Genomic DNA, 18,820 nt, shown 5'->3' with positions numbered 1-18,820 from the left:
GTCTTGGAAGGCTATGCAGCCTAAAGCAATGGGAGGTTTGGGCTTCAAAGATTTCGAGCTATTTAACTTAGCAATGTTGGCACGGCCTGGCGCCTGTTACAAGAGCCGGAGTCTTTGAGTGCTCGTATTCTGAAAATTGTTTACCACCCCAATACTACCATTCTTCAAGCCAACCTGGGGAACCATCCTAGCCCAGTCTGGAGGGCTATCATTGAAGGGCGTGACACTTTGAAACAAGGGCTGATCAGACGCATTGGCGACGGTGCAACGACCAATATTTGGGAAGATAACTGGCTCCCACGGGAGGAGATGATGAGGCCTTATGGCTGCATTGCAGCAATTCCACCTGCGGTTGTGTCTGACCTAATCGATCCGACCTCAGCCACTTGGAATAAGGAGTTGCTAGAAGCCACGTTTATGCAATTTGATGTGAAGGTTATCTTGAGCATCCCCCTATGCACAATGAACATGCAAGATTTTTGGTGCTGGGCTCACGAGAAGAGTGGCAGTTTTTCGGTCAGATCGGCGTACCGAATGCTAGTGTCAACACGGCAAAGGCGAGAGGCATGGCTGGATGGTACATCGGGGTCGTCGACTACCCACTTAGAGGAGGGAGCATGGAAAACTTTATGGAGGACAGAGGTACTAGCTAAATTTCGTATGTTCTTATGGAGACTCTCAAAGCACTCGCTACCAACAGAGGACGTCCGTGCTCATCGACACATGTCGACTTCGAGTTCATGCGGGATATGTGGCGCGCCGGATTCATGGCGGCACTCCCCCCTTGAGTGTACAGTATCCAGATGTACTTGGGCTCTCATCGATGAGGATCTGGGAAGCAAGCTAGCAGTGAACACTGAACCGAGTGCAAAGAATTGGCTTTTCTCGCTACTAGAAACACTATCGCATGATCAGTTTGTGCTAACTGCAGTTACCCTTTGGGCAATCTGGACTTCTAGGAGGAAAGCCATCCACGAAGCTATATTCCAATCTCCACATGCAATACAATCTTTCATCTCTCGATTTATTGCAGACTTGAACATCGTGCGGTCGAAACAACCAACACAGCGGAGATTGGCCAATGTGCAACCAGGAACCACTAATCGACCAAGAGCTCCTGCGGCAAATTATGCTATGATTCACGTGGACGCGGGCGTACGCGCCCAAAGAGGTGGGTCGGCAGCAGCGGTCTGCAGGGATAGCCACGACAACTTTTTGGGAAGCTCAGCGCTAGTTGTGTATGGAGTCAGTGACCCAGCGACGTTGGAGGCGATAGCCTGCCGGGAAGCTTTATTTCTTGCTGAAGATCTTCATCTCCAAAGATTCATCATCTCTTTCGACTGCAAGCAGGTGGTGGAAGACATCATGAAGGGCAGCAATGGTCACCACGGAGCAATCATTCATGAGATAAAATCTAGATCAACCCCCTTTCTTTGTAACTTTATTTTTGAAAGTCGTAGTGTTAATGTCGAAGCTCATAGGTTAGCAAAATTTGCTAGAAACCTAGCTCCGGGTCGTCATGTTTGGCTTGGCCAGCCACATGATCCAGTTTGTATCCCACCTTCTGTGGAATTTGATCAATAAAGTGGCTTCATTCCTAAAAAAACAGATTTCTTGTAGTGAAGGAAGAGATGCTGAAATGGAACCTCCATCAGTGTACTTGGCCTGTGACTACTGTAGTGTGGGTGCTTGTGTATTTAGTGTCCTTTGAATGTCCAGTGCTGGGTCCTTTCAATGTCCACTGATGGGATGCACACACTTCTATGAGTAGCGAACTCATAATTTGTAGTATCGCTGATGGTTCAAATAACAGAAAATTAAGATTATGGCAATACAAAGGAAACAGAAAAATCTGTTTTATTATCATCCCAGGTTTCACAAAATTCAAACATACATCATTTCCATGCGAGGTTACATATTTTAGGTGCTAGCGAACTGTTGAAAGAAACTCGAATGTTTGAGAAACACTACTCATATCAAGCTCTATCACTTGCATATCCATGTGCTACCCACACTGCATTTTGTTTTTTGAAATGGTCGCCTCCTACCTAGCACCGCCTAGGAACTTCTCAGGCGGCAGAGTTCGGCTGCCAACAAGGTCGTCTCACACCCCCTCTTCTTCTCTCATTGGTTCGATTCAATTTTGATGCTCCGTGTCTAATTTGTTTCCTCACACATGTCGTCATCTTCGTCAAGTTGCATATCTCTTATGTATAGTTTCAACTACATTGAAGTTTTGCATCCATTTTCATTGCATCACTTATCACAAGATCTACCCAATAAATCCTTGTATAGTGACGAGCATCTACAAAACAATGATGTTCGTAAGGATTTGGTCTATGAACAGGGATGTATACAAGCAGTGCTTATCTTGGAACAACCAAAAGACAAACATTTAGGAATGTTTGACAACGGTGAAGCACAGAAAAATACCTAGCAAAAACAAGCAAGAGGGCTAATGGAGATTATTTACAAGGGCCACATGAGCTATTTTCTAATGCTTAATTTGCAACTCGGTATCAGGTGAGCGTCGAATAACATCAATGCATCACTGCAATTTTCTATGTCATCTTAATTTAGCCACATGAATCTACCTTATGTTTATCTTTGCATAGTGCGTATATATTTAAGGCTGGTGCATCCCGTTTAAATGAAGTAAGCTAGGTAAGTAGGATTGAGTATTTGTAGATCTCATGCACCAGACTACCAAACACTTGATTATTCAAGCACAACATTACTACCTAAAAGATTAGTAGTCAGTTCAGTGGTGAAGAATTACCAAGTAGTTAGAGTTTTTCTTGTTTGAGTACAACAAAAGTAGTTTATTCTTTCGAGGAAAGAGGTTAATACTGGCTCCAAATAATTAATATGGTCCACGTTGTATAAAGGAGTTTTTTATTTTTTGAGGAAGATGTACTACACTAATTTAATGTATATTATTCGATACATGAGTATTTTCCATATTGGTAATAAAATAATTGTTCACATATGCTTGTCACTGTCACATTTTCTTGGCATGTTTTCCAACACCACCCCTATTGAGTGTATGCCTATACCCATCAAACTAACTCTTTACTTTCATGGCTTTGTTGTTTTTTCAAGTATTCTAGCTATCAGATGTTCCATTAGTCAAATCATCATCTTGTGCAGTGATGTTCCATTAGCTACTAATTGATGATACAACAATGATTTTGAGGTATACTGTGGGTAAATCGCCCATGTACCTTTGTGTGAAGTTTGTTGAAATGATTTTGGGACTACGGCGCAGATAATACTTCCCTATTAAGGCTCGCAGTATACCCCTCCACACTGCTCTGTCAAGTTTTCTTCTTGAAAGACTATTGTCATATGATCTCCCGATACGTCTCTTTCCAATTTGCAAACTGTACAATAATTTATAATTACTACTGTACTCTTATTATTCCCTCTGATTGGATTTTAATATTGTGGCTCACTTATCCATAGTTGAATATTAGGGTTTTGCAAAGTTATGATTGGCGTTAGCTTCTTGTCTTTGTTGGTATTTTCCTTGCACCAGTTGTTGTCCTTATTCCTTACCGCTTTGTTCTGTAATGGCTGATCTTTTACCCCAACTTATGCTTTCAGCTCTCCTTTACTTTCTCTCGGAAGGAAATATGCCCTAGAGGCAATAATAAAGTTATTATTTTCTATTTCCTTATTTCATGATAAATGTTTATTATTCATGATAGAATTATATTAACCGGAAACTTGATACATGTGTGGATACGTAGAAAAAATACCATGTCCCTAGTAAGACACTACTAGACTAGCTCGTTGATCAAAGATGGTTAAGTTTGCTAATCATAGACATGTGTTGTCATTTGATAAATGGGATCACATCATTAGGAGAATGATGTGATGGACAAGACCCATTCGTTAGCTTACATTATGATCGTTCAGTTTTATTGCTATTGCTTTCTTCATGTCAAATACATATTCCTTCGACTATGAAATTATGCAACTCCCGGATACCAGAGGAATGCCTTGTGTGCTATCAAACGTCACAACATAACTGGGTGATTATAAAGATGCTCTACAGGTATCTCTGAAGGTGTTTGTTGGGTTGCCATAGATCAAGATTAGGATTTGTCACTCCGAGTATCGGAGAGGTATCTCTGGGCCCTCTCGGTAATACACATCATAAGAAGCCTTGCAAGCAAAGTGATTAATGAGTTAGTTGCAAGATGATGTATTACGGAACGAGTAAAGAGACTTGCCGGTAATGAGATTGAACTAGGTATGAAGATACTGACGATCGAATCTCGGGCAAGTAACATACCGATGACAAAGGGAATAACGTATGTTGTCATAACGGTTCGACCGATAAAGATCTTCATAGAATATGTGGGAGACAATATGAGCATCCAGGTTCCGCTACTGGTTATTGACCGGAGAGGTTTCTCGGGCATGTCTACATAGTTCTCGAACCCGTAGGGTCTGCACGCTTAACGTTCGATGATGATATAGTATTATATGAGTTATGTGATTTGGTGACCGAATGTTGTTCGAAGTCCCGGATGAGATCACGGACATGACGAGGAGTCTCAAAATGGTCGAGAGGTAAAGATTGATATATAAGACGATGATATTCGGACACCGGAAGTGTTCCGGAGGGTACCGGGTACATATCGGATCACCGGAAGGGGTTCCGGGCACCCCCCAACAAAAGATATGGGCCTTATGGGCCAAGAGGGGAAACACACCAGCCACAAGGGGCTGGTGCCCCCCATATGGGCCGGCCAAAGAGGAGAAGGAAAGAGGGGAAGGGAAAACGGAAAAGTAGGAAGTACTACTTCCTTCTTCCCCCTTTCCTTCCCCCTTTGGCAATTTATGGAAGGGGGGGGGGGGCACTTGGGAAAATCCAAGTAGGATTCAAATCCTACTTGGGGTGCCCCATGGCTGCCTTCCCTCTCCCTCCCACCTATATGATGAGGAGGGGTGATAGATCTCCGTCGTATCTATAATTTTTTATTGTTCCGTGCCAATATTCTACAACTTTCATATACTTTTGGCAACTTTTTATACTATTTTTGGGACTAACATATTGATCCAGTGCCCAGTGCCAGTTCCTGTTTGTTGCATGTTTTTTGTTTTGCAGAAAATCCATATCAAATAGAGTCCAAACGGGATAAAAATTGACGGAGATTTTTTTGGAATATTTATGAATTTTGGGAAGTGGAATCAACGTGAGACGATGCCCGAGGGGGCCACGAGGCAGGGGGCGCGCCCCAGGGGGCAGGCGCGCCCCTGACCCTCATGGACACCCCGTAAGGCGGTTGTTGCCCTTCTTTCGCCGCAAGAAAGCTAATATCCGGATAAAAATCGTGTTCAAATTTCAATCCAATCGGAGTTACGGATCTCCGGGAATATAAGAAATAGTGAAAGGCCAGATCTGGGAGCGCAGAAACAGAGAGAGACAGAGAGACAGATCCAATCTTGGAGGGGCTCTCGCCCCTCGCATGCCATGGAGACCAAGGACCAGAGGGAGAACCCTTCTCCCACCTAGGGATAAGGACAAGGAAGAAGGAGAAGGAGGGGGGCTCTCTCCCCCTCGCTTCCGGTGGCGCCGGAGTGCCATCGGGGCCATCATCGTCACCACAATCTAGACCAACAACTTCACCGCCTTCATCACCAATTCTTCCCCCCTCTATGCAGCGGTGTAACCCCTCTTTTACCCGTTGTAATCTCTACTTAAACATGGTGCCCAATGATACGTCTCCAACGTATCTATAATTTTTGATTGTTCCATGCTATTATATTATCTGTTTTGGATGTTTAATGTGCTTTATCGTACACTTTTATATTATTTTTGGGACTAACCTATTAACCGGAGGCCCAACCCAAATTTCTGTTTTTTTGCCTATTTCAGTGTTTCGCAGAAAAGGAATATCAAATGGAGTCCAAATGGAATGAAACCTTCGGGAACGTGATTTTTTGAACAAACGTGATCCAAAGGACTTGGAGTGGACGTCAAGCAATCAACGAGGAGGCCACGAGGCAGGGAGGCGCGCCTGCCCCCTGGGCGCGCCCCCACCCTCGTGGGCCCCTCGTAGCTCCACCGACCTACTTCTTCCTCCTATATATACCTACGTACCCCGAAAACATCCAGGAGCACCATGAAACCCTATTTCCACCGCCGCAACCTTCTGTACCCATGAGATCCCATATTGGGGCCTTTTCCGGCGTTCCGCCGGAGAGGGCATTGATCACGAAGGGCTTCTACATAAACACCATAGCCTCTCCGATGATGTGTGAGTAGTTTACCTCAGACCTTCGGGTCCATAGTTATTAGCTAGATGGCTTCTTCTCTTTCTTTGGATCTCAATACAAAGTTCTCCTTGATTCTCTTGGAGATCTATTCGATGTAATCTTCTTTTGCGATGTGTTTGTCGAGATCCGATGAATTGTGGGTTTATGATCAAGATTATCTATGAACAATACTTGAATCTTCCCTGAATTCTTTTATGTATTGAAAAGAATTCTACATAAAAGAATTCAGGGAAGATTCAAATATTGTTCATAGATAACCTTGATCATAAACCCACAATTCATCGGATCTCGACAAACACACCGCAAAAGAAGATTACATCGAATAGATCTCCAATAGAATCGAGGAGAACTTTGTATTGAGACCCAAAGAGAGAGAAGAAGCCATCTAGCTAATAACTATGGACCCGAAGGTCTGAGGTAAACTACTCACACATCATCGGAGAGGCTATGGTGTTGATGTAGAAGCCCTCCGTGATCAATGGCCCCTCCGGCGGAGCGCCAGAAAAGGACCCAAGATGGGATCTCATGGGTATAGAAGGTTACGGCAGTGGAAATAGGGTTTCGTGGTGCTCCTGGATGTTTTCGTGGTACGTAGGTATATATAGGAGGAAGAAGTAGGTCGGTGGAGCTACGAGGAGCCCACGAGGGTGGGGGGCGCGCCCAGGGGGCAGGCGCGCCTCACTGCCTCGTGGCCTCCTTGTTGATTGCTTGACGTCCACTCCAAGTCCTCTGGATCACGTTTGTTCCAAAAATCACATTCCCGAAGGTTTCATTCCGTTTGGACTCCGTTTGATATTCCTTTTCTGTGAAACACTAAAATAGGCAAAAAAAACAACAATTTGGGCTAGGCCTCCGGTTAATAGGTTAGTCCCAAAAATAATTTAAAAGTGTATGATAAAGCACATTAAACATCCAAAACAAATAATATAATAGCATGGAACAATAAAAACTTATAGATACGTTGGAGACGTATCACCTACTAGATTGATCTTTCTTGCAATGGGAGAAGTGCTTAGCTTTGGGTTCAATCTTGCGTTGCTCGATCCCAGTGACAGAAAGGGAAACGACATGTATTGTATTGTTGCCATTGTAACATCCCAAAATTCTAAATTTTGGAATGTTATATTAAATTGATAGTTTTGATTGTTTGCTTGATTGTGATGAGTGAATTTGAGTGAAATTCAAAAACTTTTGAAAGTTAAATGAGAGGGAATGAAATGACTTTCCCAAACTTTCACCTTTGCTTTCTAATCTCCGTGAATTCAAGTTCTTTTCAGATACAAAATCCTAGAGAGAAGATGACATGACTTCTTCCATTTAAATAAAATGAAAAGGGTTTTGAAAAGATTTGAATTTCATTTGGAAATATTTCAAATTCAGAAACTTCAGGCAACTCAATGATTTTCATGAGAGAAGATAAAATGACTTCTTCAAAACATATGAAATATGAGTTGGAAGTTTAAAAGGATCAAATTTAAAATCCTTTTAGAAATTATTTTCAATTTGGAGTTATTTGGGTTTTATTCAAATTATTTTTCTCCAAAAATAAAATATATGGAAATTAGGGTAAAATGAATCCCTACATTAGAAAATTGGAGAGAAATAAATTTGAAATCATTTTGGTATTTTTAAAATGATTTTTATTGGATTTTATTGCAACAGTAGCACATTTTGCTTTATTTGAATTTGTGTGGATTTTATCTGACGTTTGCAAGTGATGAGATGGGCCATAACCCACAGGCCCCATGACCTGCCAAGAAGCAAGCACACTCTTGCTGAAGGAAAAACCCTGGAGGAAGTTACGACTTTATCAACAGACGATCTTATAGGAGTTTACGCAAAACCAGAGAGATGTGAAGGAACGATAGATGTTTTTGTTCAGCTTGCAGAATCAATGGATTTATCCGAACCCAGTTCGTTGACAAGAGAAATTCTACAATTCTGGCATGGATGACCGAGCGTTAGAATGCGAGATTCACTAAACCTTATACAAGGTAATGATTTGGGTGCGGGATGGATTGATCAGCATACCGACTTACTCTTATTGTTCGCCTTGCTATACGGGATGGTAAATCTGAGTGACTTGCCTATAGTAGAGAGACGACGATATTAAACCTTTTTTGATCCTTAGAATGGTATAAGTATTTTCCCTTGTACAAGGTAGCTGCTGCCAATCGTAGGATATACGGTGAGGTTCAACCCAGACCCATTTCCTGCAGGAGAAACCATAAATTGTTGACCACCATGAGATATCGATAGTCGTTTAGTATTGGCGCCAGACCCGTCAGCTAAGAAGACCCAGTCTCGGAATAACCTTACCAAGATGGAAGGACAGAAGAATTGAGAAAAATGTTATGCCACTACCGGAAGAGCCCAGAGAAGGAATTATCCTGAAGATCTGAGAAGATAGACACCGTCAACAATAAGGATGGAGTATATGAGTTTTGATGGAACCGTATCAATGCTTCAAAGGGTGGTAGCACCCCTGACCCCCCTGTGATGATCGATGGATTTTGAGAAGACCCCGAACCTAACCTATTTCTTTCTAGCCTCTCCGAATCTCGAGGACGAGATTCATTTTAAGGGTGCGAGGTTTGTAAGATCCCAAAATTCTAAATTTAGGAATGTTATATTAAATAGATAGTTTTGTAAAACAACTTAAACATATTTTTGAAAGTTTAAAATTTGATTTCAAACAGATTTGTATTTGAACTTCGTTTGATCATAACTCGAGTTTTATAACTCCGATTTGAGTGGTTCTTTTTGCAAATCGAAGCTCTTGACCTAAACTTTCTGATAAGGCCAAATTCACATAATTTTCGTACTGTTAGAAATTGTTTTACGATGCAAGAGTTATTTGCTTGGTTCTGATGTTTTCTGAATTGTCTTCTTCATTCTTTCTGATCCTTTGAGTGATTGCTTATGTGTGGTTACTATTGCTTGCTCACGATAGATTGACCAGAGTGTGACGAGTAAAACTATCAGGAGTTATGAGTGCGAATCATCTTCATCATCAGTACAAGGCAAGTTCACACTTTGATCATATCCCTTACATACCCAGTTTTTATGCATTAGTTTCACCCTCAAACATTGCATGAGTACATATTGATAACATGTGGGTATTGGGAAGTAGTTGATGAGGTAGGAACCTATTGTCCTGCATTCAAACCTTGGGAGTTACTACTACGTTATGCTTTTACTGCTATGCTATGCTCATAGACGTGGATTGGGATTGAGTGTATCCATGACAGATGTGAGATTATTATTTAATGGTTAACTTAAGGTGGCTACTTTAATACACATCTGGGTGGAATGGTAGGGGCACCCTGGAGCACCCAGTGGTCTGCCCGGGCACCTGGAGAACCCAGTGCTTGCCCAAGGGGATCCCGGAGGACCCGTGTGATCACCTATGGAATGCCACTCAGGCTCAAAGGGATCATAAGATTATTCATGCTAGAAACTTCCATGTGCAGCCACAAGCTATTATGGGCTCTAGCATAGTTGAGTATGTTGCATGACCTCTTCCAGTGGTAGGTTAGCAGATGTAGGGGATGTAGGTTGGTACTGTCTACCCGGGGTTAGAGTTAATGCTTCTGAAAGACTGTGTCTCGGTCATCCGTTTCTCAAACACCATGTAGTGCGAGAAATCCAACGGAGGAGATCGAGTCTTGTGGGGAAAGTGTGCAAACCTCTGCGGAGTGTACAAACTAATCATGATTAGTCGTGTCCCCGGTTATGGACATCTTGAGTATCTGGTTCTTGAATTATCGATTTGATCTCATCACTTTACTTAATTAATTTGTTGGGTTGATAATTATTAATTTGGGATTGAGTTCGAGGAACCTTCTCAATGTTTTCAACAAACTTTGTAGTTAAATAAAATGTATTCCTTTTGCAGTAGGGAAAAATTGGCTTTATGCAAAAATAAACTTAGAGCTTTCCACCAGCCAAATATGCATGTAGTGATAGCTATTATTCATCATTATCCTATGGTGTGAATTTGCCAGTACATTCAATGTACTGACCTACATGGCTGCAACGTCTCATGTTGCAGGATCTTACGACGAGTAAGTGATATATTAGGGTTACGATTTCTACCCTCAACTTTGCCATTGGTGTTGATGGGAATCCACAACCTTGTTACTTCCGCTATTTGGATTGAGGTAATAGTATTTACGTTACTTTATACATGTGATTTACCTCTGTTATAAATCCTCGAGTACTGTGTGTGTCAGCATACCGATCGAAGGATGACACTTAAGCACAGAGACTTGACCGTCTGAGGTCGGGTCGCTACAAGATGGTATTAGAGCACATGTTGACTGTAGGACGTGACCCTAGAAACTGGCAAGCCCATAGGAAAGATTTTTATCTACAACTTTCTTTTCAAAAGGATCTTTTACCTCTCTTCTCTTCTGAGCTTATTCAAATATTCCCTTTTAGTGAGACTGTCAGGACCGGTTTTCGGGATATTAATTTCCCAGAAAATGGCCCTTGTGCTCACCAGCCCCAGGATTACTGTTAGCTGATGAGGCACCGTCTTGATACAGAAATTCCAAGCAAAGAACAAAATATGTAGTACAAGACCATTGTGGCCTCTGAGTACAACAATTGGTTTCTAGTGGTTGATGGCGGAAGCGGTTTGTGGTACATCTGCGTCTATGGGACTCCATTTCCCACAGGAACAGCTGACCAGGATAACTCCTTTCTTCGCGAGGCTGCTATCATCATTGCGTAGGTTCCGGGGCTGTCATCGCAACGCTCCTCTCCAAGCAAGCAATCTGGCCAAGACAATAGCCAGGGACAAGCCAGTGAGTACTTTTGAATGTACTCGCAAACATTATGAACACGGGTATAATATAACGAGGGATAATCATGCTCCGAAATATTCTATGATCATAACGTCTGTCACAAAATAAACGAAATCCATGATGCACGCATGCTGGTAAAACATGAATATGTACTACAAGAGTAGAAATAGAATACACCGATCGAGTGTCTGAAGCGACGCCTCGAAAGGATAATAAGATAAATCATGCCTCAGTCGGGCATCTGAGCGACACCACGTAAAGGGCTTATAAATAAAAGAAATAACCAGCATGCCACAGTCGGGCGTCTATGCGACACCACATAAAGGGCTTATAAAGAATTTAAATAACAAGCATGCCACAGTCGGGCGTCCGAGCGACACCACATAAAGGGCTTATATAAGAATAATCACAGTGAATATCCAGGAGGTAGAACCGTCCCAGGGATACTCAATAATTCAAATAATGTAAATGGTTAGTCCATAATAATAATAATCATAATCCTCATATGTCACAGGTCATAATCAATGTCCTGGTTTAACAGTGTCTCCTCGAAGACCGACACTAAGACCGACTCTTGACCCATCTCAGACTGTAGTCCTTACCCATGGACACGACTATTCGAATAGGTTTAACCTCTGCAGAGGGTGTACTCTTTACCCAAGAGTAACGGATTTCTTTAGTCCATCGGGACTAATTCCGCCGACGGTCTTTTAATTGAAAACACACCTGCCCGCACACACCATCCTAACTTACCGGTGTCTGGAATCACCCACGACACCTGTCAAGCAAAACTCTAAGTGGGGAGGCTACAACCTCGATTAGCATGGGATCACGCGCGCAAACTAGGGAAGCCACTCCCCTCGGCTACAACCGGAAACACCCATGCCCCCGGACCAGGTGGCATGCCTACCAGATGCCTCCGGTATCTTCCACCATGGCCTCTCTGTACGGTGTGTGCTTGGAGGGGTTGACAACTTACTGAACCGTTCCCTACCTACGGCAGGGACAAGTGGTAGTACGAAACAAGTAATGGGGTTACTGGAACGAGACTCGATCTACGGTTGACTCAGGAGGTTCAAGTATTCCCTGTATGATTAGCATAACAATTATATTTCAACTAACAGACAGAATCACCACTCATCATGCCTCATCATGCCATACCGGACACACTCGTCTCGACGAGGAACTAGGGACAAGCTCGTGTCTACCCAAGACCGCGACTTTCCCGGCTTCCTTCCGGTATGCATGAAAAGCTCACGAGGATGATTACCATCACCAGCATATCCATTTCTAACAGCAAAGAATCTCATTATGCACTCACGCGTATGATCGTATCGTCACATAAAATAACGAATGCTGCATGTCAAGGTGGTGTTGTAACCGTACCAAACAACACACAAAAATATTATGCCAGGGTTCAGAATGCTTGCCTTCAAGAGTATGCAAGAGGGAGTGCACTTTTTGAAAGTTGCCTTCTTCTTCAAAATCCTATTTTATGAAAGTTTAGATTAACCCATAGTTTTAAAACAGTACAAAAAAGTTGTTTGGAAAAATTTCAAATAAATACTAAAATAAACTAGACAGAATTTGAGAAAGGTAGGAAAAGGAATCAACTCATTTGGAGTTATATATAAAAAGATATAGCCAGTCAAAGTTTAGTCAAAGTCTGTTTTTAATAAAAACCAGAAAAAGAAAACGTTTCGGGGGAAAATACGTTTTCGAAGCAGAGGAGACGTACTTCAGGGGTTTACGCGTCCACTTAAACACGTGGTGGCGGGGCTGGGTCACTGACAGTGGGTCCAGCGGGCCCACTGGTCAGGTTTGACTAGTCCCCCGCCTTCTTCCTCCTCTGTCCGAGCCGAGGCGGGGGCTCCGGCGATCGACGCCGGCGAACGATGGCTCCTAGGAGCCATCCGAGGGTGGGGAAGGATCCGCCGCTCCAGGACGATCCTTCCGGTAGTCGAAAGGGCCCCGGGGACGGAGGGGATCATCGGCGGCGAGCTTCGCGGCGGCGGAGGCTTCGGGCATGATTGGGGAATTGGGCTGTGGTGGCTCCTGATCGAAGCTTAGAGGCTGGGCGACTCCGCACAGTCGAGGGGAGTCGGACGGCGGCGTTGGATGGGTGGGGGAGGCCCTGGTTGCGTCGCACTGCACTGGATTGTGGCGGCGACCGAACTGATCGGAGACGGGGAAGAAAGCTTCCCGACGTCGATTGCTGGGTGTTGGGGGCACTAGGGGAATAGAACGAGGTTGCCTGAGTGCTTGGTCGAGCTCGGGGTCCCCTTATATAGGCGCAACGAGGTTGGTTCCGCGGTGGTGGATAAGAACGACGGCGAACCGCCGTTCTGTAGTGGCCAGGGCGACGTGGCGGCGACGAGCACTAGCAGACGGGCTTGAGGATAGGCTGGGGCTGTACAAAGGGGGCAGCTGGCGCGTTGCTGCGGCTCGGGCGGCGCCGTCCACGGCAGGAGCCCACTGTGGCCGACCGCTAGCCACCGTGGCCGACCTGACGGCGGCGCTGTAGGGCGCCAGGGGCGGCTCTGCGGCGAGGGAGGGGTCGGGGCATGTCGGCTGCGAGCGGGAAGGGTCAGCACGAGCGCGGGGGTGGGCGGCAGCGAGACACGGCGGCTCGGTGCACGCACGTGCAAAACGTGCGCTCTGGGCGCGCCCAGAGCGTGCACGCCAACTGTTCGGCAAAATGCCAATGCGTGCCACAGGGCTTGGGTGAGGCTGGCAATTAGCAGACCTGGGTTAGGAGTAGCTAGGATCTTAGTGGACAAGGTTGCTGGGCCAGTGGATTAAGTACACAGTGCAAGCTAAAAATCATGTCAAAACTGACTATGCACACCAAGTGTTTGACAAAATGACAAGGGCTTCTAGACAACTCTTGGAGTGGCCAAAATCTCCAGATCAGGGTCTCCCTAGATTTAGGTGATGATGGCAAGATCATTTGGGCAAAACCAGAAACTTGCTAGTGCAAGTTTTGCAAACCTTCATTTTTGGACAGAAAGAAAAAGGCCTTATTGCATGCACTTAAAACCCTCCAATGGGTCCACTCTCCTGGACTTAAGGGTTTTGCAGGGTGGTCTATAAGTAGGAAAAAGCTCATGGTTACTAGAGTAAGATAATCTAGGGTTGCAGTACAAATCACTAAGCTGGACTAGAATGAAGATGAGGATGATTTTCTCAAATTTTTCAAAGAACACCAATGGGTTTTTGCATAAAGTTGAATTATATGCATATACTGACATCTCCAAACACTTGGAAGAATTTTTAGAGGAATATTTAAATAGGTTGTAGTGCAAAAATACCTACTGGACCAGATTTGAAAAGTTGATGTAGAGCTCAAAATCTCCAATAACCAAAGGATATTTTTGCATAAAGGTGATGTGGAAACATCACATGACATCCCCAAATTTTGGTGAAAATTTTAAATGCATTTATCAAATGGTTGCAGTGCAAAAGAGGCTCCAAATTTATGAAAAATCATTTTAAAAGAAAAAAGCTCAGGAAAAACAATTATGCAAATAAATCCACTGATAAAGGATTGTTTTATTAAGAGAGTATACAAGTCCAATAACATTTTTGGAAAGTTTCCACTTGAGGTAAAAACCCACAATATTAAAGAGAAGAGGGGTTCTGAAATCAAAAGATAAATCCAGAAAAATGGAAAATTTAATTTCCTGGCAAAATTTTAATTAATAAAACAAGGCCAAAATTTTGGGGTGTTATAGAGACCATACCCCTTTCCATTTTTACCACACGAAGATTCGACTGATGAGGCTATTCCAAGAAGTACAAGATATCGGACAACTAAGACCACTTCGAAATGAAGAGGATTTTTCTATGCAATTGAAACTACAACGGTTGGAGAATCCGAAGACTAGGAGAATTCGAAGGCCCTGTAGAATTTCCAGATTTGTATGACCTAGGAAGGCTACCCTTATGGAATTTGTCAGACTATGGAAGCTGTCAATACCCGAGATCAATATGTGTCGAAGAAAGACCAGAACATGGAGCGTTAAAACTTGAAGTTTTGTCAAGATAACCCTAATGGAGGAGATATCAACTATGGAATGATAGCTCATGGTAATGACAAGGGCAGAAACACGGCTAATCATGATGTTATCGCCCGCTTATGCTATTGTCACCATGCTGAGTTAAGCATGCATTTCTTCGGAAGGATTGGATTGTAGAAGGCTGATGGAGCATTTGTCAGCAAAGGATGCAGTTTTAACCTTAGCTGGGTATCACCAGGATCTGGAGTAGAAGTTAGGTGGACCTACAGGAAGCCGTATTTGACGAGAAAATATTCCTTGAAGAACAAGGGACCTAGAAGCTGAAAGTAGCCAAGCTGGAGGAGCAAACCTCGAGATAATGGAGAATTCGTCAGGAACTGAAGGACAGTAGGACCATGGTTCATGCTAAGGATGTTAAAACCTAGAAGTTTGGAATGCAACTCTAGAATATTAAAGGACATCATGAGAGACTTCGCGTCAAAAAAGATGATCTGGCAAAAGAACTTGAGAAGGACTAGCACGATCGAAAGAAGCCAGCGGAGACATGAACAAGACCTGAAGAGTTTGACGACCTTGAAGATTTATTGACCTTTAGAAGACCAAACCCCTGTTATATACCTATGTTAGATGAGTCGATTATGAGCTGTCATTTGTTTGATGTTTTTCCGACAGCCACAAAATAAAATCTGTCTTTTCAAAACTATTGTTTGTATTGTGTGTATCCCTCTCTATCTCTCTTATCTCACCCCCAATACCCTTGAAACCAATAGAGGATGAATGGAGATGAAACCATATTTTCTGGACCGATGAGTCAATTGGAGACGAATCGATGGATTCAGAACATGGAGGATCATATGGGGAATAACACTATAGCTAGAAATGGTACGGCCCAACATGCTCTTCAGTGCTTTGAAAGAGGTGATGCTACTTGGTGGAGGATGTACCAAACCATCAATGGATGGCAAGGAGTAACCACTTGGGAAGAATTTAAGATGCCTCTGCTAAAGTCACGGCTTGTGTTCCAGAAGTTGAAGCCTTATGGAAGTGGTATGGAGAAAACTTGTGCATGCAAGCTTTGTGAAGAAATAGGACACAACCATAAAGAACACAAGGATGAATGCCCTAATTGTGAAGGAAGTCACCCAGCTGAAGAATGCCCAACTAGGTAGATCACTTGTTTCTTGTGTGAAGGGAGTACCCACTACCCTGCTTAGTGTCACATTTACCCCATTGTACAAACAAACATCTAGCAGAAGAAAGAAGTAATGAAAGGAGCCCTCATGGAAATTTTAGAAGAACATGTGATGAAGGAAGAGGTGGAGGACACACCCAAAGAAGACCCAATTAAACCATGCACTAAGTCATGTTATTCATGTGGAGAAGAAGGAGACATCTCCCAGAATTGTATGAATGGGGATCTAGTAGAATTCCCGACAGAGGAAGTAGAGTATGACCCACAGGAAATAGAAGCCCTGATTGGAATGGAAAAGTCTAGGAAGAAAAGTAGATTGGATACCAGGAAGGACCTGAGTCATATCACATGTTTCAGGTGCAAATAGTCAGGGCACTACTTCAGTAGTTGCCCAAAAAGGAAGCCGAGGACCCAAGGAGGCTATATAATCACAAGGAAACCTCGAGACTTGTCAGAAGTAATATGTTTCTGCTGTAATGAAGCAGGGCACTTTGCCAGGGATTGTCCCAAGGAGAAGGAGACTTGTGATAATTAGTTGTGTCTGTGAGAAGTAATGTAGTAGTAGTAGAAGTTGTGGGAACAACTCTTTTGCATTGAGGTGTTGAGTTGAGGCATGTAATGGAAATGCAGGAGATTGAAGTAATTCGAGAATCAATAAAGTTAGCACCGTTGGTACTGATTTGAATTTTTATGAGTTGCAACTCTATGAAGAAAGATTTTGACCATTTTCAAGGATATGAGAAATATGGTGTATGGATGAATTTGTGCATTTCAAGGGTGGTAGGACCCTGTGAGGACACTGGACCCCTGGAAATGATAATGATATTCCATGGAGTGGACTTCGGACAAAATAAGTACGAGTTTTATCTCGATATGTGGGGTATCCCAAGAATATGAAGGGATGAAGTACTATTGGATATAAAGGAGGTATAATGTTGGTAATGTGGAGCAATTGTAACTCCATGATGAGTCGGAGTAATCACTTCTTAGCTTGGTTCCAGTAGAAGGAAGAAGGACAGTATAATTGGAAGGATTTAAGAATGCTAGGAAGCTGGATGTTGGAATAATGATCAGTTGCCCCGATGATGAGCTCAAGGTTTGCAAGTGATGAGATGGGCCATAACCCACAGGCGCCAGGACCTGCCAAGAAGCAAGCACACTCTTGCTGAAGGAAAAACCCTGGAGGAAGTTACGGCTTTATCAACAGACGATCTTATAGGAGTTTACGCAAAACCAGAGAGATGTGAAGGAACGATAGATGTTTTTGTTCAGCTTGCAGAATCAATGGATTTATCCGAACCCAGTTTGTCGACAAGAGAAATTCTACAATGCTGGTGAGGATGACCGAGCGTTAGAATGCGAGATTCACTAAACCTTATACAAGGTAATGATTTGGGTGTGGGATGGATTGATCAGCATACCCACTTACTATTATTGTTCGCCTTGCTATACGGGATGGTAAATCTAAGTGACTTGCCTATAGTAGAGAGACGACGATATTAAACCTTTTTTGATCCTTAGAATGGTATAAGTATTTTCCCTTGTATAAGGCAGCTGCTGCCAATCGTAGGATATACGGTGAGGTTCAACCCAGACCCATTTCCTGCAGGAGAAACCATAAATTGTTGACCACCATGAGATATCGATAGTCGTTTAGTATTGGCGCCAGACCCGTCAGCTAAGAAGACCCAGTCTCGGAATAACCTTACCAAGATGGAAGGACAGAAGAATTGAGAAAAATGTTATGCCACTACCGGAAGAGCCCAGAGAAGGAATTATCCCGAAGATCTGAGAAGATAGACACCGTCAACAATAAGGATGGACTATATGAGTTTTGATGGAACCGTAGTAATGCTTCTAAGGGTGGTAGCACCCCTGACCCCCCTGTGATGATCGATGGATTTTGAGAAGACCCCGAACCTAACCTATTTCTTTCTAGCCTCTCCGAATCTCGAGGACGAGATTCATTTTAAGGGTGCTAGGTTTGTAACATCCCAAAATTCTAAATTTTGGAATGTTGTATTAAATAGATAGTTTTGTAAAACAACTTAAACATATTTTTGAAAGTTTAAAGTTTGATTTCAAACAGATTTGTATTTGAACTTCGTTTGATCATAACTTGAGTTTTATAACTCCGATTTGAGTGGTTCTTTTTGGAAATCGAAGCTCTTGACCTAAACTTTCTGATAAGGCCAAATTCACATAATTTTCATACTGTTAGAAATTGTTTTACGTTGCGAGAGTTATTTGCTTGGTTTTGATGTTTTCTGAATTGTCTTCTTCATTCTTTCTGATCCTTTGAGTGATTACTTATGTGTGGTTACTATTGCTTGCTCACGATAGATTGACCAGAGTGTGACGAGTAGAACTATTAGGAGTTATGAGTGTGAATCATCTTGATCATCAGTACAAGGCAAGTTCACACTTTGATCATATCCCTTACATACCCTGTTTTTATGCATTAGTTTCACCCTCAAACATTGCATGAGTACATATTGATAACATGT

Source organism: Aegilops tauschii, chromosome 4 (assembly GCF_002575655.3).
Source record: "Aegilops tauschii subsp. strangulata cultivar AL8/78 chromosome 4, Aet v6.0, whole genome shotgun sequence".
Lineage (NCBI taxonomy): Eukaryota > Viridiplantae > Streptophyta > Magnoliopsida > Poales > Poaceae > Aegilops > Aegilops tauschii.
This window is presented reverse-complemented; position numbering follows the sequence as displayed.